The sequence below is a fragment of the Budorcas taxicolor genome, chromosome 5 (genome assembly GCF_023091745.1).
Source record: "Budorcas taxicolor isolate Tak-1 chromosome 5, Takin1.1, whole genome shotgun sequence".
In the NCBI taxonomy this organism is placed as follows: domain Eukaryota; kingdom Metazoa; phylum Chordata; class Mammalia; order Artiodactyla; family Bovidae; genus Budorcas; species Budorcas taxicolor.
This window is the reverse complement of record NC_068914.1, coordinates 25,285,078-25,308,159: the sequence shown is the minus strand read 5'-3', so window position 1 is coordinate 25,308,159 and position 23,082 is coordinate 25,285,078. Positions and strand designations below refer to the sequence as shown.

At 40.3% G+C, this 23,082-nt stretch overlaps 1 pseudogene; it reads left to right on the top strand.

The window, feature by feature from the left end:
* Window positions 1-1,084: 1,084 nt before the first annotated feature.
* Window positions 1,085-1,653, top strand: LOC128047525 (60S ribosomal protein L9-like; annotated as a pseudogene).
* The last annotated feature ends 21,429 nt before the right edge of the window (window positions 1,654-23,082 follow it).

Sequence of the window (23,082 nt, the reverse complement as noted above, 5' to 3'; positions counted from 1 at the left end):
TCTATGTGTCATTTACTTATGTGATTCCTTCAACTCAGCTGTGGAGTGGAGAACCCAAGGATGGAGTTAGTAGCCTCAGGGAAAGTTCAGTGTTTGTTGTGGTAACACTTGCTGACAAGAAAGAATAGAAAATTGTGGGAGAGACAGGCTAATGGGGTTTACAGACGCTGTCTTCGATTCTGGAAGCAGCAGGGCTGTCACTGAGCAACAGGAGCCAACTACTGTCAGTGGGTGCCAGCTACTTCACAGGCAAAGCTTTACCAGACAGCTGTTGCTCGTGGTCTGCAAAAGACCTCACCCTTGCAGTGCTGAAGAACAACTTAAACCTCAAGGCCAGCCCACTGAGAAGGATTAATAGTGGAGAGAAAGTGGAAGGCACTGTTCATTGTGAGGAGTGGGGATTTAGCCACCTGCTTAGAGAGAAGGCTTACAGATCTTCCCTGTAGCTCAGATGGTAAAGAATCTGCCTACAATGCAGGCGACCTGGGTTCGATCCCCGGGTCAGGAAGATGCTCTGGAGAAGGGAATGGCAATCCACTCTAGCGTTCTTGCCTGGAGAATCCCATGGACAGAGGAGCCTGGCAGGCTACCGTTCGTGGGGTCACAAAGAGTCAGACACGACTGAGTGACTAAAGACTAACATTGCTTAGAGAGAAGGCAGATGCCATGTAAGGAGAATTTCCTTCCATCTCACACATGGACACCAGCTTTGTCCATAAACTTGTTGTTATCTGGTTCTCAGGAAGTAGATTTATATTCATAATATTGTTTTCATTGTGTTCTATAAATTAGAAATAGTTCCAAATCAGTCATAGTTTTATTCTTTATTTACTCAAATTGAGGATACTTGTCCAGGTCTTCATTTACAGATTTAGGAATTGATTTAAGTTTTTCAGCTTTCATAATCATTGGCTTTCAGACAATGATCTGATTAGTAAAAACGTGATTTGATTCAGGGTCCTTGGTAACAATTAATTGGGGGTGTGTAAAGTCAATACTCTTCTTTGCAGCCATCATATAGAAGGCTGGTCCAAGTGGTTAGCCCAGATATAAATCCACTTTCATCACTGATTAAAGGCAAAAAATGTTAGAAGCCAGTCAGACTGTTGACATCCCAGAAAATGTCGACATTACCTTGAAGGGATGGACAGTTATTGTGAAGGGCCTCAGAGGCACCCTTTGGAGGGACTTCAATTACATCAAAGTAGAACTCAGTCTCCTTGAAAAGAAATAGAGGCTCCATGTTGACAAATGGAGGGGAAACAGAAAGGAACTGGCCACTGGTCGCACAGTCTGTAGTCACTTACAGAACATGATCAAGGGTGTTACACTGGGCTTCCATTACAGGATGAGGTTGGTGTATGCCCACTTCCCCATCAATGTTGTTATTCAGGAGAATGGTTCTCTTGTGGAAATCTGAACTTTTTGGGTGAAAAATACATATGCAGGATTTGAATGAGGCCAGGGGTTGCCTGTTCAGTATCTCAAGCCCAGAAAGGTGAGTTGATTCTTGAAGGAAATGACATTGAACTTGTGTCAAATTCAGCTGCTTTGATTCAGCAAGCCACCACAGTTAAAAACAAGGATATCAGAAAATTTGGGGGTGGTATCTATGCTTCTGAAAAAGGAACAGTTCAGCAGGCTGATGAATAAGATCTCAGTGATCCTGCTGCAGAAACAAGATAGCAGATGGTTCTATGGACTCAGTTGTGATATTCTAAAGAGACAATAAAAACTCTTGGTTTGAGATTAAAAAAAAAAAAAAAGCCAAAGGGAACAGATTGGTAATCTCAGATTATACAATGTCAGGTACTGGTATAGCCTAAAGTTTGTGACATGTGTGTGCACTGTGCATTATGTATATGTATGTGTACCAGATTATACATTGTATATATGTATGTGCTATATATGGGGCTTCCCACGTGGTGCTGGTGGCAAAAATCCCACCTGCCAATGCAAGAGTTATAAGAGACACAGGTTCAGTCCCTAGGTCAGGAAGATCCCCTGAAGGCGGGCACAGCAACCCACTCTAGTATACTTGCCTGGAGAATCTCATGGACAGAGAAACCTGGTGGGCTATAGTCCATAGGGTTGCAGAGAGTCAGACAGAACTGAAGTGACTTAGCATGCATGCATGCATGTGTTTTATATATATGTATATATAATATCCTTTTTTATCGAAGGTCCTTGTGATCAGGAGCTCCATCATCTTTTAGCCTTGGGTATAGTTTTGGCATGTAACCAATTAGCAAATGTTTGTAGAATTAATTTCATCCTACTTTGTAAGTAGTTAGTAAAAGTGAGCACTCAGCCATAAAATGTTAACTATGTGCCAGATACTATTCTAAGTACTTTACATGTATTAACCTGTATTAGATTCACAAAAATGCTGCAAAGTAGGCACTATTACTGTCATCCCATTGAAGAAACTGAAGCATGGAAAGGTCAAGTAACTTGCTCCAATTTGCACAGACAGGTAAAGGCAGAAATGGTATTTCAGCCCAGACAGTCTGGCTTTAGTGTTTGTGCTTTTAACCATTTTTTTGCCATGATACAGAGATAAAGAATTTAGTACTACAGTGATGCTGAATCAGTCTGTAGGGGGTCCCTGCAGTAGCCAAAGATAGTTTATGAGAATCCAAATGAATACAAATAAGTTTAAGGCTATTACTTCCTCTTGTGAAAATACGAAGATGTTAAATGTGGTCCAATTTTAAAGACAACCTATAGATCAGACATGAAATTCATTTTAGGAGTCCTGGGTGGCATTCCAAAAATTGATAGCCTCCAGAATAGCTGAGGTATAAGGAGGGAGGGTTTGTGGTGAGGCTGATACATGCCCACATGGCATGTTTAAAGGACTCTGAGGCTGTATGTTCTGGGCACAGTGCTTAGTGATCTATATGCACTGTATCATTTAATCATCACCAAATAGCAAGAAATCAATGTCATTACTTTTGTTTTCAGATGGGTAAACTGAGACTCGGAGAGTTTAAATAACCTTCCCAAGGTCACAGTTAGGATTAGAGGCTGGATTCAAATCCAGTTCTATCTGATTTTAAAGTTAAAGCTCTTATTGTAGTTCCATATAATACATATTGATAAGTCTGGGAAGAAGTAGCTTAGTAGAAGAGGAAAGGAAGCAAAATATATTAACAGATGGTAGTGATTTCTGATGACAGGTGAGACCTAGGAGCATTACTTAATTTTAAGATTCTAAATGAAAATAAGGTATCATTTTTAGAGTAGTCAAAGAGACTATGGCCTGAGACAAGGGAGACTCTGGGATAATAACCTTCAGTGGTGGTTCATAGTTCTTATGCCTATGGAGCCAAGTCAGTTTGGTGGTTTGGGACTCATGAGGCTGATAGAGGATAAGTGGTCTCAGTCTCAGAAAAAAGGAGTGGCATAGGAGCATCTCCATATGTTCTTTCCAATGGACAGTTTCTCCTTCATTGGAAGAGAATCTAGGATATTGGAGAGTAAGATCTAAACTCAGAACTGAACATGATTCCCTGAGGTTCCTTGTCCCAAATACAACTATACAGAAAATTGTCTCGGTCTATCTAGAAATTGAAAGATCTTTTCTAGGCAAGGTTGTCTAAACAACCTAATCTAGGAAGAGGCTTTGCCTAGGCAACTGAAAACTGGGAGTTGCCCTAAATTTATTCATATCAAAAACAAAAAAGAAGGGATAATAGACTGTTGGGGGGAATATAGGGAATGATTAGGACATATCTCTGACCCTTTGTAAAGACCACCATTACAAAATATTAAAAGGCTCTATTTAATTTCCAGAGAACTTGTTTTAGGTGTGTGTCAGGCACTGATTTAGGTGCTAAAAATATGACTTATGTTGCTTGGAATTAAATTCATATAATATTTTACAGTTTATAATGCATTAATGCACATTATTTTATCTTATTTTTAAAAACTATTATTGTGGTAAAAGTCATATAATATAAAACACTATTTTAGCCATGTTTAACTGTACATTTCAGTGGCACTAAATACATTCACATTGTTGTGCAAGTCACACTATAATTTATGTCCCAAATCTTCAGTTTAGTCAGTTCAGTTCAGTCGCTCAGTCGTGTCCGACTCTTTGCGACCCCATGAATCACAGCACGCCAAGCTTCCCTGTCCATCACCAGCTCCCAGGGTTCATTCAAACTCACATCCACCGAGTCGGTGATGCCATCCAGCCATCTCGTCCTCTGTCGTCTGCTTCTCCTCCTGCCCTCAATCCCTCCCAGCATCAGAGTCTTTTCCAATGAGTCAACTCTTGGCATGAAGTGGCCAAAGTACTGGAGTTTCAGCTTTAGCATCAGTCTTTCCAAAGAACACCCAGGGCTAATCTCCTTTAGGATGGACTGGTTGGATCTCCTTGAAGTCCATGGGACTCTCAAGAGTCTTCTCCAACACCACAGTTCAAAAGCATCAATTCTTTGGCACTCAGCTTTCTTCACAGTCCACCTCTCACACCCATACATGATCACTGGAAAAACCATAGCCTTGACTAGATGGACCTTTGTTGGAAAAGTAATGTCTCTGCTTTTGAATATGCTATCTAGGTTGGTCATAACTTTCCTTCCAAGGAGCAAGCGTCTTTCTATTTCATGGCTGCAATCATCATCTTCAGTGATTCTGGAGCCCCCCAAAATAAAGTCTGACACTGTTCCCACTGTTTCCCCATCTATTTGCCATGAAGTGATGGGACCAGATGCCATGATCTTCATTTTCTGAATGTTGAGATTTAAGCCAAATTTTTCACTCTCCTCTTTCACTTTCATCAAGAGGCTCTTTGGTTCCTCTTCACTTTCTGCCATAAGGGTTGTGTCATCTGCATATCTGAGGTTATTGATACTTCTCCCGGCAATCTTGATTTCAGCTGATGCTTCTTCCAGCCCATCGTTTCTCATGATGTACTCTGCAGAGAAGTTAAATAAGCATCTGAATGCAGAGTTCCAAAGAATAGCAAGAAGAGATAAGAAAGCCTTCCTCAGTGATCAATGCAAAGAAATAGAGGAAAACAACAGAATGGGAAAGACTAGAGATCTCTTCAAGAAAATTAGAGACACCAAGGGAACATTTCAAACAAAGATGAGCTCGATAAAGGACAGTAATGGTATGGACCTAACAGAAGCAGAAGAAATTAAGAAGAGGTGGCAAGAATACACAGAAGAACTATACAAAAAAGATCTTTACAACCAAGATAATCACGATAGTGTGATCACTCACCTAGAGCCAGACATTCTGGAATGTGAAGTCAAATGGGCCTTAGAAAGCATCACTATGAACAAAGCTAGTGGAGGTGATGGAATTCCAGTTGAGCTATTTCAAATCCTGAAAGATGATGCTGTGAAAGTGCTGCACTCAATATGCCAGCAAATTTGGAAAACTCAGCAGTGGCCACAGGACTGGAAAAGGTCAGTTTTCATTCCAATCTGAAAAGAAGGCAATGCCAAAGAATGCTCAAACTACCACACAATTGCACTCATCTCACATGCTAGTAAAGTAATGCTCAAAATGCTCCAAGCCAGGCTTCAGCAATACGTGAACTGTGAACTTCCAGATGTTCAAGCTGGTTTTAGAAAAGGCAGAGGAACCAGAGATCAAATTGCCAACATGTACTGGATCATGGAAAAAGCAAGAGAGTTCCAGAAAAACATCTATTTCTGCTTTATGGACTATGCCAAAGCCTTTGACTGTGTGGATCACAATAAACTATGGAAAATTTTGAAAGCGATGAGAATACCAGACCACCTGACCTGCCTTTTGTGAAACCTATATGCAGGTCAGGAAGCAACAGTTAGAACTGGACATGGAACAACAGACTGGTTCCAAATAGGAAAAGGAGTATGCCAAGGCTGTATATTGTCCCCTTGCTTATTTAACTTCTATGCAGAGTACATCATGAGAAACGCTGGGCTGGAAGAAACACAAGCTGGAATCAAGATTGCCTGGAGAAATAACAATAACCTCAAATATGCAGATGACACAACCCTTATGGCAGAAAGTGAAGAGGAACCAAAAAGCCTCTTGATGAAAGTGAAAGAGGAGAGTGAAAAAGTTGACTTAAATCTCAACATTCAGAAAATGAAGATCATGGCATCTGGTCCCATCACTTCATGGCAAATAGATGGGGAAACAGTGGAAACAGTGTCAGACTTTATTTTGGGGGGCTCCAAAATCACTGCAGATGGTGACTGCAGCCATGAAATTAAAAGATGCTTACTCCTTGGAGTAACCTAGTACCCTGTGACCAACCTAGATAGCATATTCAAAAGCAGAGACATTACTTTTCCAACAAAGGTCCATCTAGTCAAGGCTGTGGTTTTTCCAGTGGTCATGAATGGATGTGAGAGTTGGACTGTGAAGAAAGCTGAGTGCCAAAAAATTGATGCTTTTGAACTGTGGTATTGGAGAAGACTCTTGAGAGTCCCATGGACTTCAAGGAGATCCAACCAGTCCATTCTGAAAGAGATCAACCCTGGGATTTCTTTGGAAGGAATGATGCTCAAGCTGAAATTCCAGTACTTTGGCCACCTCATGCGAAGGGTTGACTCATTGGAAAATACTCTGACGGGAGGGATTGGGGGCAGGAGGAGAAGGGGATGACAGAGGGTGAGATGGCTGGATGGCATCACTGACTCGATGGACATGAGTCTGAGTGAACTCCGGGAGTTGGTGATGGACAGGGAGGCCTGGCATGCTGGGATTCATGGGGTCACAAAGAGTCAGACACGACTGAGTGACTGAACTGAACTGAACTGAGTTAGGGTGACAATATACAACCTTGACGTACTCCTTTTCCTATTTGGAACCAGTCTGTTGTTCCATGTCCAGTTCTAACTGTTGCTTCCTGACCTGCATATAGGTTTCGCAAGAGGCAGGTCTGGTGGTCTGGAATTCCCATCTCTTTCAGAATTTTCCACAGTTTATTATGACCCACACAGTCAAAAGCTTTGGCAGTCAATAAAGCAGAAATAGATGTTTTCTGGAACTCTCTTGCTTTTTCGATGATCCAGTGGATGTTGGCAATTTGATCTCTGGTTCCTCTGCTGCGACGGCGCCCAAGTGTGGCCGAGTGCAGCTACCCTTTGTCCCAGGTCAGGGGCAGAAGCCGGGAGGACCCCTTTCTTGAGGGGCGGCGACCAAGAGGAGCTACCCCACATGACCGAGGTCAGGGGCGACAGCCAGGCAGAGCTACCCAGCGCCCAAGGTCAGGGGCAGTGGCCGAGAGTGCCAGGTTGTGACATTGCGGGCACAGTGGAGAGGAGCTACCCCACTCCTGAGGCCAGGGGCAGAGGCCGGGAGGAGCAACCCCATAGCCAAGGAGCGGCGGCTGCGCGGACGCAGGAGGGCCTAGAGGAGCTATTCCACGTCCCAAATCTTACCATTTCCTAAACTGAAACTCTGTCCCTATTAAACACTAAGTCCGCACTCCCCAGTGTACATTATTTTATTGAACATTGAATTGATTCTGAGAGTTTGAAAGGACATGTATGTTTGATCCTACTTTAAAAGTAGGAAAGAAGTGACCCTTCAGTATTCTTCAAGTTGTTACCTGTGTTCTAAGCCTTGTCATCCTTTTCTTCAGTTTCCAAACTCACAAAATTGGGCAATAATACTTCTTGTGTTTATGTTACTTGGATTCTTAAACCATTTGAAATCAGGGGACTGATTCATAAACTAATTATTAACCAGTAAAACTAATTAATATACAAATCCAGCTCACTAATTAGAGATAATTATTTATAAATATTGATTTTAAAACAATTTCCTATTGCTTTTCATTTTCTAAATTTTTTCTACTACAATTGAGGAGGCTGTACCAAAATAATAGAGTTTTCTAAGTCCCACAGCTCTAAGTAGTAAAAAGTTATGACTAAACCACAGTGTTTATATAGAGGTATCATCTGAGCATCATGTTTCTTTTCATCTAAATATTTAATTGGCCAAACTAATTTAAGAGGAACTGAGAAATGAGGGACCACGGAATTGTACTAATCTCTGGTGTGTGATGTTATAATAGCTGTATCTACATAAAAGCAGTGTCTAATGTGTTTGAATAGGCAATTCTGTTCTCCAGTAATATACCAGAAACATAAACATTTATAATGAAAAATCTATATGCTTATGAGGCATATGTGTTTACTCTCGAAACACTGAAATTAGTAGATCCAACAGTCAAGCCTCTGAAAAGTTTTGAGTTCCCTAGAAACAGCTTAGTGGTATAAATCCTACACTTTCTTCTAGCTACTACTGTATATAATATTTCCCCTTTACTGCCAACCTTCTTGAAAGAAAAATGGAAACTATGTCTTTCCACTGCCTCATTTTCCATTCCTTCCTCAGTGAACTACAATGTGGCTTTCAACACATTCACTGTCTTGCTAAGTTTATATGTTAATTCTTAGATGGTAAAGGCAATGGACCCTGTTGAATTTCTGATGTCCTGCAGTATTTGATATCATATGTTCTTTTGAAACTGTTTCTTAACCTTGGTGTGTATTCTCTTTCCTCTTGATTCCTTTTCTTTTCTAGATGCCGTATTTTAATCTCATTGAGCTACACTTACTTGGCCTATGCTGTAAAAGTTGATGATGCAGGAGATCCTATTCTTTTTTCTTTTTTTTTTGCTGTGCTACAGCATGTGGGATTTTAGTTGCCTGACCAGGAATCAAACCTGAGTCCCCTGTAGTGGAAGCTCAGAGTCTTAACCACTGCAGGGAAGTTCCTGAGATTCTATTCTTGATCTTTACTTTTCTCCTTCTAGTAGTGCTCTAGACGATAGTTATCTTGTCTATTCCCATGCCTTCATTATCACCTCTACATTCAGTAGTTCCAAAATTTCTACATATATGTATGCCTTTCCTTGACCTCTCTCTTACATTATAGACCTCTGTAGATGTTTATTGAAACTTAAGAGTTCATTACCGAAAATTTTCTTATCAATATTCCATTCATCCATCTATATATTTATATATCTATTCATTTATTCATTTACCATAGCTTTTTGTATGTACCATAAGCATCATAAACTAACATGTGAAAACCAAACCCTTCACATAGCATATTTTTCTTGTTTCTTTTCTACTTGGTGACTGGAAATTTCATCCACTCAGTTATACAAGTTAAAAAAATCTAGTGAGTATTTGATCCATTAGGCTGGAATCCCTAGAGTAGGAACCTTGTCTTGGCATTTTTTTTTTTTAAACTCTCCTCAGGTGTTTCTAATGTGCATCCAGGGTTGAGAGATCTGCTGTAGATCAGTGCTGTATCAGTTCTAGTGTGCAAATAATCACCTAGGGATCTTGTTAAACTGCAGATTCTGATTGAGTAGGTCTGGGTCATGGCCTGAGTTTCTCTGCATTTCTAATAAGCTCCCAGGTGATGACAGATGCTATTTGTCTGCGGGCAAATGTTGAATATTAAGACTAGATGATTTTGTGATAATATCGCCACACTTCCTGCTCTCGCTTAGGATTTCCTTGGTGGAATATGTGGAACATTCCAGAGATAAAATGTGGGTTCTTTTACCATGTTTCTAGCAGTAACTTTTGTGCCTCAATTTATTTACCAAGCTCTGAAGCTTGATGCCTTTTTAGATATTTTTCCCAACATGAATTGGTTAGATTAAACAGCGTTAGGGTATATTAGTACTAAAATGAATAGAACAATACAATGGAGTGTATTCCAATTATTAATGTATTAGTTTATCCCTTGCTGGCACACAGGTCACAACACAAACTCCCTTAAATTTAAATTCTCAGATAATTTGAGGTTCCCTGGTAGACAAAGCATAGAGCAAAAATATCATAGAAACTTTGGTGTTTTCTAAGAAAGGGGCTTTTGATCTCTGGTTCCTCTGCCCTTACTAAATCCAGCTTGAACATTTGGGAGTTCACAGTTCATGTACTGTTGAAGTATGGCTTGGAGAATTTTGATCATTGCTTTGCTAATGTGTGAAATGAGTGCAATTGTACGGGAGTTGGAATGTTCTTTGGCATTGCTTTTCTTTGGAGTTGGAATGAAAACTGACCTTTTCCAGTCCTGTGGCCACTGCTGAGTTTTCCAAATTAGCTAGCATATTGAATGCAGCACTTTCATAGCGTCATCATTTAGGATCTGAAATAGCTCCACTGGAATTCCATCACCTCCACTGGCTTTGTTCATAGTGATACTTTCTAAGGCCCACTTGACTTCGCATTCCAGGATGTCTTGCTCTAGGTGAGTGATCACCTAGAGCCAGTGTTCACCAGAAAACCATCTACTGTTTATTGACTCTGTCAAAGACTTTGACTGTGTGGATCACAACAAACTATGGAAAATTCTTCAAGAGATGGGATTATCAGACCACCTTAGCTCCTCCTGAGAAATCTTTATACGGGTCAGGAAACACAGTTAGAACCAGACATGGAACAATGAACTGGTACCATTTGGGAAAGGAATATGTGAAGGCTGTATATTGTCACCCTGCTTATTTAACTTATATGCAGAGTACATCATGTGAAATGCTGGGCTGGATGAAGCACAAGCTGAAATCAAGATTGCTGGGAGAAATATCAATAACCTCATATATGCATATGATACTACCCTTATGGTAGAAAGTGAAGAACTAAAGAGTCTCTTGATGAAAGTGAAAGAGGAGAGTGAAAAAATTGGCTTAAAACTCAACATTCAGAAAACTAAGATCATGGCATCTGGCCCTATTCAGTTCAGCTCAGTTCAGTTCAGTCGCTCAGTCATGTCCGACTCTTTGTGACCCCATGAATCACAGCACACCAGGCCTCCCTGTCCATCACCAATTCCCAAAGTTCCCCCAAACCCACGTCCATCGAGTCAGTGATGCCATCCAGCCATCTCATCCTCTGTCATCCCCTTCTCCTCCTGCCCCCAATCCTTCCCATCAGAGTCTTTTCCAATGAGTCAACTCTTCTCATGAGGTGGCCAAAGTAGTGGAGTTTCAGCTTCAGCATCATTCCTTCCAAAGAACACCCAGAACTGATCTCCTTTAGAATGGACTGGTTGGATCTCCTTGCAGTCCATGGGACTCTCAAGAGTCTTCTCCAACACCACAGTTCAAAAGCATCAATTCTTCGGCACTCAGCCTTCTTCACAGTCCAACTCTCACATCCATACATGACCACTGGAAAAACCATAGCCTTGACTAGATGGACCTTTGTTGGCAAAGTAATGTCTCTGCTTTTGAATGTGCTATATAGGTTAGTCATAAATTTCCCTCCAGGGAGTAAGCATCTTTTAATTTCATGGCTGCAGTCACCATCTGCAGTGATTTTGGAGCCCCCTCCCAATGTCCAGTTCTAACTGTTGCTTCCTGACCTGCATATAGGTTTCTTAAGAGACAGGTCAGGTGGTCTGGTATTCCCATCTCTTTCAGAATTTTCCACAGTTTATTGTGATCCAATCTGGTCCTATTACTTCTTGGCAAATAGATGGGGGAAACAATGGAAACAGTAACAGACTTTATTTCTTTCAGTTTCAAAATCACTGCAGATGGTGACTGCAGCCATGAAATTAAAAGATGCTTCCTCCTTGGAAGAAAAGCTATGATCAACCTAGATAGCATATTAAAAATCAGAGGCATTACTTTGCCAACAAATGTCCATCTAGTCAAAGCTATGGTTTTCCCAGTGGTCATGTATGGATGTGAGAGTTGAACTCTAAAGAAAGCTGAGCACCAAAGAATGATGCTTTTGAACTGTGGTGTTGGAGAAGACCCTTGAGAGTCACTTGGACTTCAAGGAGATCTAACCAGTCAATTCTAAAGGAAATCAGTCCTGAATAGTCATTGGAAGGACTGATGCTGAGGCTGAAACTCCAATATTTTGGCCAACTGATGTGAAGGACTGACTCATTGGAAAAGACAATGATGTTGGGAAAGATTGAAGGCAGGAAGAGAAGGGGATGACAGGATGAGATCATTGGATAGCATCACTGACTCGGTGGACATGAGTTTGAGTAGGCTCCAGGAGTTGGTGATGACCAGGGAAGCCTGGCATGCTGCAGTCATGGGATTGCAAAGGGTCAGACACAACTGAGCGACTGAACTGAACTGAAGAAAGGAGCTTAAAATAAAACAGAAGCTTTTATTTCAAAGATCATTCTTTTATTTTGTTAACCAATAGAGAATAATCAGTGCTGGCCCAGGAAATAAGAAATTGGGTCACTTATGATGGTCACTGGTGTCTCAGCTCCTTTTTTTTTCAGCTCCTGTCTTTGATCAGTGATATTCTTAGTCATGACTTTTGGCTCTTGACATACAGCCTGATGTTACTGAAGTTGGCCTGAGTGCCTCATCACTTTCCAAACACTGCAGGCCACCATTAGCTTATATAATTAAGAGTTGGATAAATCTTCCCTTTATAAGATACTGTCATGAATTTGAAGGGTTTAGAAAGAATTTAAGTAATTTGGATAACTTTGCAAATTCCTTATTGAGATTGATCAGAAAGACTCTAAACAAGGATACTTTTAAAACAAAAGATTCACAGACAAGCAAGTTTTCAAAATGGCTTCTTTTAGAAAAATCTTACAGCTAAATTTGTTTCTAATCTTGATTTGTCTGATTCAAGAAATCTACAAATGAAACATACAGATTTTAAACATCTATACCCCTCCTTCACCATAAACCATATTGACAATATACTTGCAGTCACTTAATAGTATTAAAATCAATATCTTGAAACAAAGAACAAAGGGGACTATGAGCTAAAAGCCTAAGCAAAGCAAAGATCCATTGAAAATCATACTTCATTTGTAGGGGAGAGGTGAAACTTACTTGGCTTGAATAAAATTGAAATCATCTAATCTTTTGTTCATTTAAAAAATTGAACCTCCTAAATGGTGACTTAGACATGGTGTTATGGTTTATCAAGTTCAGAAGATAACACCAATTTCAAAGCTTTAAAATTCCATTTAAATGCAACCAACCAGTTTTCTAAATATTTAAGAAAGTAAATGATGCTCCATCACTTCATAGCCTCTACAAGCTGTTGTACCCTGGGCTGGAAATGCTATCTTCTGTTGAGACAGTTCTTACCAAGAAAATAGCTGTGAACATCTTCTTTTCTGTTATGCGTATAACCTCCATGAGGATGGAGTCCTTAGATGCTCTTGTTCAAAGTTCTATTCCAGTTCAAGAACAATGTCTGGCTTGTGTGAGACACTGAATAGATGGTGAATGAATATCCACTACGAGTGCACCTGTTAGCTTCCACTCCAGAGTACTGTCAAAGTGCCAGTTGTCAATGAAGTCTTTCTGAGTTCAGCCTCCTACATGGGGCCAGTTCGTTGATTTATAAATAAGAAGCAGAAATAGCTCCATTTTCTTTTCTGTCTAGGACTCCTGAAAAGCCAGCTGAGAAAGAACTGCGTTTTCAACTCACCATGATAGCAGTCCTTTACCTCTATTTTCCCCTTAATATCCATGGCTTCTGCAAAACCTGTGCTAATTTCCAAACTATACTGTGGCTTTCAGGTTCTTCCAGAAATTATGTGTATAACTAACTCTCCAGCCTCATGCAGCACAACTCTTCCTCATGTGATCAGTGGTCCTGCTATGCGAGTCTCCTTTCATCACCAGGGTTTTCACTTCTCTAGGTATTCCATTTGGTTCTAGAAGTATCTTCCATTTCTTCCTCACTATGTTCACGTTTTGTTCTTTACATACTTGAACATTTTTCTAATAGGTGTTTCACATCCTTGTCTGACAATTTTATTATCTTTATTATTTTTTAGTCTGTTTCTATTATTTTCCAACATCTTTGCGTTTGTTGATTGGGTGCTGTCCATTGTGACTTTTATGTTGTTGAATATCTAGATTTTGGTTTGTTCTGTTAGGCAGTTAGGTTACTTGTGGTCCTTTTCAGGCTTATTTTGAGTTCCATAAGGAAAGATCTAGTATCACCTTTATTCTAGGGGTGATTTAGCCTCACTACTAAGGTAGACCAGAAATATTGGTCTTCTTTCTTTTCTTCAAGCATGTTCTACTCTTTCTTTTATCTGAGTTTGGCACATTCAGAATCTCTCTAAGCTAGCTTTGTCCTGTATATGCCTCCCTCAGACTCTGAACTTTCCATTTTGAAATTAAATTGTGATTACATATATGTGTGTGTGTGTGAGAGAGATGAATGCCATTTCCACTACATTGTAAACTCCATGACAAAAGGGAAATTAGCAAAGGATAGTCATCTTTTCCCATGAAACAAATGACATATTTCAGGACTAGTGCAGAAATTATTTTCCTAATGAGAACATTGTTAGTGAAAAGAATCAGTCAAGTACCAACACATTAACCAGGGAGAAGGTAGTAGAGATGTCAATTATTTTCTATGTTAATAATTTCTTTTCATTCTCCACACTTCCTTCTGAAGTTTTTGCTCCCATAGATGCCATTAACGAGCAGTCATTTTGATCTCATTTTCCTGGTCTCCAGTGGCCAAACTGGGGAAGGAAAAGTGTCATAAAGTAAGCCAACCATATTCTGTATTTCAGATATAATAGTTCTGTTTTTCCTTCTTGAGGCCAAGCTATCCCCCCAGTGGGACTGAGCCACTGGGCAATAGACTCAGTAGGAATCTTGGCTGTCTGTCAGAACATGATGCCCAGAGGATATATTGTTGTCAATGAGGCCCGGAATGGGCTAGCAGTTAGGTGTAGTGGAGATAAGCAGGCCAAGTTGTGAGCAGGAAACATGGAGAGACACATGTCAATGTGGTTAATATTAAGCAGCTCTGGGCATAAGGTGCCATGTCCCAATTACAAAGTGAAGAGTTCATTGGAAGACTTGTGTTCCCCTTGTGATTGGTTATATTAATTTCCTAGGGCTGCCATAACAGATGACTACTGCATGGTGGCTTACAACAGTAGAAACTTCATTGTTCTGGAGGCCAGAAGTCTGAAATGAAGGTGTCAGTAGGATTGCTTCCTTTTGGAAGCTCTGAGGAGGAGTCTGCTCCATGACACTCTCCTAGCTTCTGGTTGGCACTGGTGGTCCTTGACATGCATGCCTTGAATTATAGGCACATCATTCCAATCTCTGCCTCTGTCTTCACATAGCCTTTCTCTTTGTGCTTCTCCTGTGTCTCTGGGTGTTTCAAATCTCCCACTCCTTTTTCTTACAAGGACACCACTCATTGGATTTAGGACCTACCCTAAATCCAGAATTGTCTCATTTTGAGATGTTTAATTATCTTTACAAAGACACTAATCCCGAATGGATTCATATCCATAGGTACTGAAGTGGTTGGGACTTAGGCGAATATTTCTGATCCATTAGTAAACCAATGATATTGTTAAAAGCAGGACTGAATCCTAGCTTAGAAAAACAAGGGTCCAGATAAGGGACGAAGTCATAACTTCAGTTCAGTTCAGACGTCTGTCGTACCCAACACATTGTAACCCCACGGACTGCAGCATGCCAGGCCTCCCTGTCCATTACCAAGACCCAGAGTTTATTCAAACTCATGTTCATTGAGTCAGTGATGCCATACAACCATCTCATTCTCTGCCGTTCCCTTCCCCTCCCACCTTCAATCTTTCCCAGCACCAGGGTCTTTTCCAATGAGTTAGTTCTTCGTATCAGGTGGCCAAAGTACTGGACTTTCAGCTTCAGATCAGTCCTTCCAATGAATATTCAGGACTGATTTCCTTCAAGATTTCCTTAGGATTGACTTGTTGGATCTCCTTGAAGTCCAAGGGACTCTCAAGAGTCTTCTCCAACACCACAGTTCAAAAGCATCAATTCTTCAATGCTGAGCTTTCTTTATAGTTCAACTCTCATAAACATACATGACTACTGGAAAAACCATAGCGTTGACTAGATGGACCTTTGTTGGCAAAGTAATATCTCTACTTTTGAATATGCTGTCTAGGTTGGTCATAACTTATCTTCCAAAGAGCAAGTGTCTTTTAATTTCATGGCTGCAGTCACCATTTGTAGTGATTTGGGAGAAATAAAGTCTGTCACTGTTTCCTCTGTTTCCTCATCTATTTGCCATGAAGTGATGGGACCAGATGTAATAGTCTTAGTTTTCAGAATGTTGAGTTTTAAGCCAACTTTTTCACTCTTCTCTTTCACTTTCATCAAGAGATTCTTTAGTCCTTCTTCGCTTTCTGCCATAAGTGTGGTATCATCTGCGTATCTGAGGTTATTGATATTTCTCTGGGCAATCTTGATTCCAGCCTGTGTTTCATCCAGCCTAGCATTTCTTATGATGTACTCTACATATGTTAAATAAGCCGTGTGACAATATGCAGCCTTAATACACTCGTTTCCCTATTTGGAACCAGTCTGTTGTTCCATGTCCAGTTCTAACTGTTGCTTCCTGACCTGCATACAGATTTCTCAGGAGGCAGGTAAGGTGGTCTGGTATTCCCATATCTTTTGGAATTTTCCAGAGTTTGTTGTGGTCCACAGAGTCAAAGGCTTGGAAATAGTCAATAAAGTAGAAATTCATGTTTTTCTGGAGCTCTCTTGCTTTTTCCATGATCCAACAGATGCTGGCAATTTGATCTCTGGTTCCTCTGCCTTCTAAATCCAGCTTGAACATCTAGAAGTTTACAGTTCACATATTACTGAAGCCTGGCTTGGAGAATTTTGACCATTACTTTGCTAGCGTGTGAGATGACTGCAATTGTGCGGTAGTTTGAGCATTCTTTGGCATTGCCTTTCTTTGGGATTGGAATGAAAACTGACCTTTTCCAGTCCCATGGCCACTGTTGCATTTTCCTCATTTGCTGGCATATTGAGTGCAGCACTTTCACAGCATCATCTCTTAGGATTTGCAATAGCTCAATTGGAATTCCATCTCCTCCACTAGCTTTTTTGGTAGTGATGCTTCCTAAAGACCACTTGACTTTGCACTCAGGATGCCTGGCTCTTGGTGAGTGAACACACCATCGTGATTATTTGGGTCGTGAAGATCTTTTTTGTATGGTTCTTCTGTGTATTCTGGAGAAGGGCATGGCAACCCACTCCAGTATTCTTGCCTGGAGGATCCCTTGGACAGAGGAGCCTGGTTGGCTACAGTCCATGCGGTGCAAAGAGTTGGACATGATTGAGTGATGAACACACTATTCTGTGTATTCTTGCTACCTCTTCTTAATATCTTCTGCTTCTGTTAGGTCCATCCATTTCTGTCCTTTATTGAGCCCTGTCCTTTATCTTTGCATGAAATGTTCCTTTGATATCTCTCATTTTCTTGAAGAGATCTCTAATCTGTCCCATTCTATTGTTTTCCTCTATTTCTTTGCACTGGTCACTGAGGAAGGCCTTCTTATCTCTCCTTACTATTCTTTGGAACTCTGCATTCAGATGGATATATCTTTCCTTTTCTCCTTTGCCTTTCATTCTCTTCTATTCACAGCTGTTTTTAAGGCCTCCTTAAACAACCATTTGGCCTTTTTGCATTTCTTTTGCTTGAGGATGGTCTTGATCCCTGCCTCCTGTACAATGTTACGAACCTACCTCCATAGTTCTTCACACACTCTGTCTATCAGATCTAGTCCCTTAAATCTATTTCTCAATTCCACTGTATAATCATAAGGGATTTGATTTAGATCATATCTGAACGGTCTAGTGGTTTTCCCCTCCTTTCTTCTATTTAAGTCTGGATTTGGCAATAAGGAATTCATGGTCTGAGCCACAGACAGCTCCTGATCTTATTTTTACTGACTGTATAGAGCTTCTCCATCTTTGGCTGCAAAGAATATAATCAGTCTGATTTAAATATTGACCATCTAGTGATGTCCATGTGTAGAGTCTTGTCCATGTGTAGAGTTGTGTTGTTGACAGAGGGTGTTTGCTATGACCAGTGCATTCTCTTGGCAAAACTCTATTAGTCTTTGCTCTGCTTCATTCTGTACTCCAAGGCCAAATTTGCCTGTTACTCCAGGTATTTCTTGACTTCCTACTTTTGCATTCCAGTCCCCTAAATGAAAAGGACACCTTTTTTGGGTGTTAGTTCTAGAAAGTCTTGTAGGTCTTCATAGAACCATTCAACTTCAGCTTTTCAGCATTACTCCTCGGGGCATAGACTTGGACTACTGTGATATTGAGTGGTTTGCCTTGGAAACAAACAGAGATCATTCTGTCATGTTTGAGACTGAATCCAAGTACTGCATTTCAGACTCTTTCACCGACTATGATGCTACTCCATTTCTTCTAAGGGATTCTTGCCCACAGTAGTAGATTAATGATCATCCAAGTTAAACTCACCCATTCCAGTCCATTTTAGTTTTATGATTCCTAAAATGTCAATGTTCACTCTTGCCATCTCCTGTTTGACCACTTCCAATTTGCCTTGATTCATGGAGCTAGCATTCCAGGTTCTTATGCAATACTGTTCTTTACAGCATTCAACTTTACTTCCATCACCAGTGACATCCACAACTGGGTGTTATTTTTGCTTTGGCTCTGTCTCTTCATTCTTTCTGGAGTTATTTCTCCACTGATCTCCAGTAGCATATTGGGCACCTACTGACCTGGGGAGTTCATCTTTCAGCATCCTATCTTTTTGCCTTTTCATACTGTTCATGGGGTTCTCAAGGCAAGAATACTGAAGTGGTTTGCCATTCCTTTCTCCAGTGAACCACGTTTTGTCAGAACTCTCCATTATGACCCATCCATCTTGGGTGGCCTTACATGGCATGGCTCGTAGTTTTATTGAGTTAGACAAGTCTGTGGTCCATGTGATCAGTTTGGTTAGTTTCCTGTGATTGTGATTTTCAGTCTGTCTGCCCTCTGATGGAGAAGGATAAGAAGCTTCCTGATGGGAGAGACTGACTGAGGGGGAAGCTGGGTCTTGTTCTGATGGGAAGGGCCATGCTCAGTAAATCTTTAATCCAATTTCTGTTGAAGGGTGGGTCTGTGTTCCCTCCCAGTTATTTACCTGGAGCCAAACTATGGTAATGAAGACAATGGTGACCTTCTTCAAAAGGTCATAGCACTGGTCATAGCAAACACCCTCTTCCAACAACACAAGAGAAGACTCTATATTGGACATCAGCAAATGGTCAATACTGAAATCAGGTTGATTATATTCTTTGCAGCCCAAGATGGAGAAGCTCTAAGAAGGCAGCAAAAACAAGACAAGGCTCAGATCATGAACTCCTTATTGCCAAATCCAGACTTAAATTGAAGAAAGTAGGGAAAATCTCTAGACCATTTAGGTATGACCTAAATCAAATCCATTATCATTATACAGTGGAAGTGAGAAATAGATTCAAGGGATTAGATCTGATAGAGTGTGTGAAGAACTATGGATGAAGGCTCAAGACATTGTACAGGAGACAGGGATCAAGACCATCCCCAAGAAAAAGAAATGCAAAAACGCAAAATGGCTGTCTGAGGAGGCCTTACAAATAGCTATGAAAAGAAGAGAAGGGAAAAGCAAAGGAGAAAGGAAAAAATATACCCATTTGGATGCAGAGTTCCAAAGAATAGCAAGGAGAGATAAGAAAGCCTTCTTCAGTGATCAATGCAAAGAAATAGAGGAAAACAATAGAATGGGACAGATAGAGATGTCTTTAAGAAAATTAGAGATACCAAGAGAACATTTCATGCAAAGATGGGCTCAATAAAGGACAGAAATGGTCTGGACCTAACAGAAGCAGAAGATATTAAGAAGAGGTGGCAAGAATACACAGAAGAACTATACAAAAAAGATCTTCACAACCAAGATAATCATGATGGTGTGACCACTCAACTAGAGCCAGACATCCTGGAATGTGAAGTCAAGTGGGTCTTAGGAAGAATCACTATGAACAAAGCTAGTGGAGGTGATGGAATTCCAGTTGAGCTAATGCAAATCCTAAAAAATGATGCTGTGAAAGTGCTGCACTCAATATGCCAGCAAATTTGAAAAACTCAGCAGTGGCCATAGGATTGGTATAGCTCAGTTTTCATTCCAATCCAAAAGGAAGGCAATGCCAAAGAATGCTCAAACTGGCACACGATTGCACTCATCTCACACACTAGCAAAGTAATGCTCAAAATTCTCCAAGCCAGGCTTCAACAGTATGTGAACCGTGAACTTCCAGATGTTCAAGCTAGATTTAGAAAAGGCAGAGGAACCAGAGATCAAATTGCCAACATCCGCTGGATCGTGGAAAAAGCAAGAGAGTTCCAGAAAAACATGTACTTCTGCTTTATTGACTATGCCAAAGCCTTTGACTGTGTGGACCACAACAAACTCTGGAAAATTCTTCAAGAGATGGGAATATCAGACCACCTTACCTGCCTCTTACTTGCCTCTCGTGAAATCTGTGTGCAGATCAGGAAGTAACAGTTAGAACTGGACATGGAACAACAGACTGGTTCTAAATAGGGAAAGAAATATGTCAAGGCTGTATATTGTCACCCTACTTATTTAACTTATATACAGAGAACATCATGAGAAATGCTGGGCTGGATCAAGCACAGGCTAGAATCATGATTGCCAGGAGAAAAATCAATAACCTCAGAGATTTTAATGACACCACTCTTATGGCAGAAAGTGAAGAAAAACTAACGAGCATCTTGATGAACGTGAAAGACGAGAGTGAAAAAGGTGGCTTAAAGCTCAACATTCGGAAAACTAAGACCATAGCATCTGGTCCCATCACTCAAGACAAATAGATGGGGAAACAGTGGAAACAGTGACAGACTTTATTTCTCCAAAATCACTGCAGATGGTGACTGCAGCCATGAAATTAAAAGACTCTTGCTCCTTGGAAGAAAAGTTATGACCATCCTAGACAGCATATTAAAAAGCAGAGACATTACTTTGCCAATAACGGTCTGTCTAATCAAGGCTGTGGTTTTTGGGTAGTCATGTATGGATGTGAGAGTTGGACTATAAAGAAAGCTGAATGCCAAAGAATTGATGCTTTTGAATTGCCGTGTTGGAGAAGACTCTTCACAGTGGACTGCAAGGAGATACAACCTGTCAATTCTAAAGGAAATTAGTCCTTAATATTCATTGGAAGTACTGATGCTGAAGCTGAAGGTCCAATAGTTTGGCCACCTGATGTGAAGAATTGGCTCATTGGAGAAGACCCTGATGCTGGGAAAGAGTGAAGGTGGGAGGAGAAGTGGACAACAGATGATGAGATGGCTGTATGGCATCACTGACTCAATGAACATGCGTTTGAGTAAACTCTGGGAGTTGGTGATGGACATGGAGATCTAGTGTGCTGCAGTCCATGGGTTGCATATGCTCGCACACCACTGAGTGACTGAACTGAACTGAACTGAACTGAATGAAGATAATGGTGACCTCCTTCAAATGGTCCCATGCATACACTTCTACAGTCTTTGTCCCCAACCCTGCAGCAGGCTACCGCTGACCCTTCTACTTAGGCACAGAAGAAAGGAAACAGGAGTCCAAATGCAGCAACTCAACTTCAAGGTCAAAATTGGACCAGTAGTAAATGGAATGGAAGCTTAGTTACTTGTCTATTGAAAATCCCCCCGTTGCTATAGATGAGAAATATTATTAATCCCTAAACAGAATGATCTGGAAGCTATAGATTCAGCAAAATAAAGCAGACTTAGAATTTTTAAAGGACAGAATAACTTATCTTGGTTATAGTACAGCTAGTTGTCTGCACAAAAATTATAATTGTAAATCACTGACATTCTTTATGTAGTCCACAAATAATTTCCTCCGAGTTAAGTTTCCTCTTTCCTTCAACCCAAACAGGAAAATAGATAGAGAGCTCTTCAATTAGTCCCATCATGGATTATAGAAAACAAAGCTAGAAATAGCTCGATTAAACTTTAAAAATCTTCTCTCATTTCCTTTCAATGTTCCTTAGCATTTAAGTCACTTAAAATCAAACTTTTTAGTACATAATTTAAAGAATGTATATCACAAATACCATCAAGTCCTCATTTTCTCAGCAGCCAGAAGTTGCCTGAACACTAAACTTCTCATTCCATTTTTAGGAGATTTCTTAAGCAGTGATGTCCCAATTTTAAAGATATTAAAATATACTCTAAGGCAGTCAGAAACATATGTCTTGTCATTCTAAACTGGGTATTTTTTTCTACTGTCTCCCAAAAATGGAACAAAGAAGTTAATGAAATTGAACAGCTTCATTTTTCTGTAAATGAGTAAGTAGTGCTGTTTGGGATAAATATGAGCATTAGTGATCATCTGAAATCAAGAACTTGTGGGTCAGAGAAGCCTGACTTGCAGGCTTCTGCAAAAATTTGCAAACATCACTTACTTTAGGATATAGTGACATTTCTTCCAAATCCAAATAGTAACTTGGCATACCACATCTGTTTAAATGGCAGGCAGCTCTCTGTCTTTAAGAACATATATTTTCTCAGCTCTAAATCATGGCTGTCATTGATTTCATGTTGGATGAACCAAGGTCTTTGGAGTCAGTATGCAAAGAATGCAGTCATGGCTAAGGTTTTGGCAGGATTCCCCACTGCCTCAGAAAGTGACCAGCTATCCCTCTAGGTAGCTTCAAGAAACAGCTCTCTGATGAGTTATCCAGAGGTTAACAACTCAGAGTGCTACATTTGATCAGGTTCTTGGTGTCATCACTATCCACGAGAAGACATGGGCTTGAAATTCTGACTACTGACAGAAGGTCAAAGGGTCACTTTCTCTCCTCCAGTCAGTTCACAAGAAAAGAAGCCCAAATGGCCAGTTCACAGAAGCCCTTGCATAGTGCTTGCATCTTTTTTATTTTCTCTCTCACTAGATACTTTAGAAAGCTTTTGGAAAATGCATTTAATCTATTCCAAAGGTCATGGCAACAAAGGTTTCTGCTCCATAGCTATGTCCATGCTTGGCCAGGTTTTAAAATTTCAATCTTTGTGGATTTTTTTTTTTTTGACATCAACTGTACAGCAGTGAATGAAAATTACTGGCATTCAAGGCTGCAGATGAAATAGGACTGACTGTTTCTCTGTGTGTATTAGGTTGTCTAGAAATAGAGTTCCCATATTTTCTGAATTGAAAATCAATTCTGTTCTCTGACAAATACGAATGACTTCATGGGAAAAATGGGACAGAATAGTTGAAATCAAGAATGTTGGGGACAGTCCAGAAT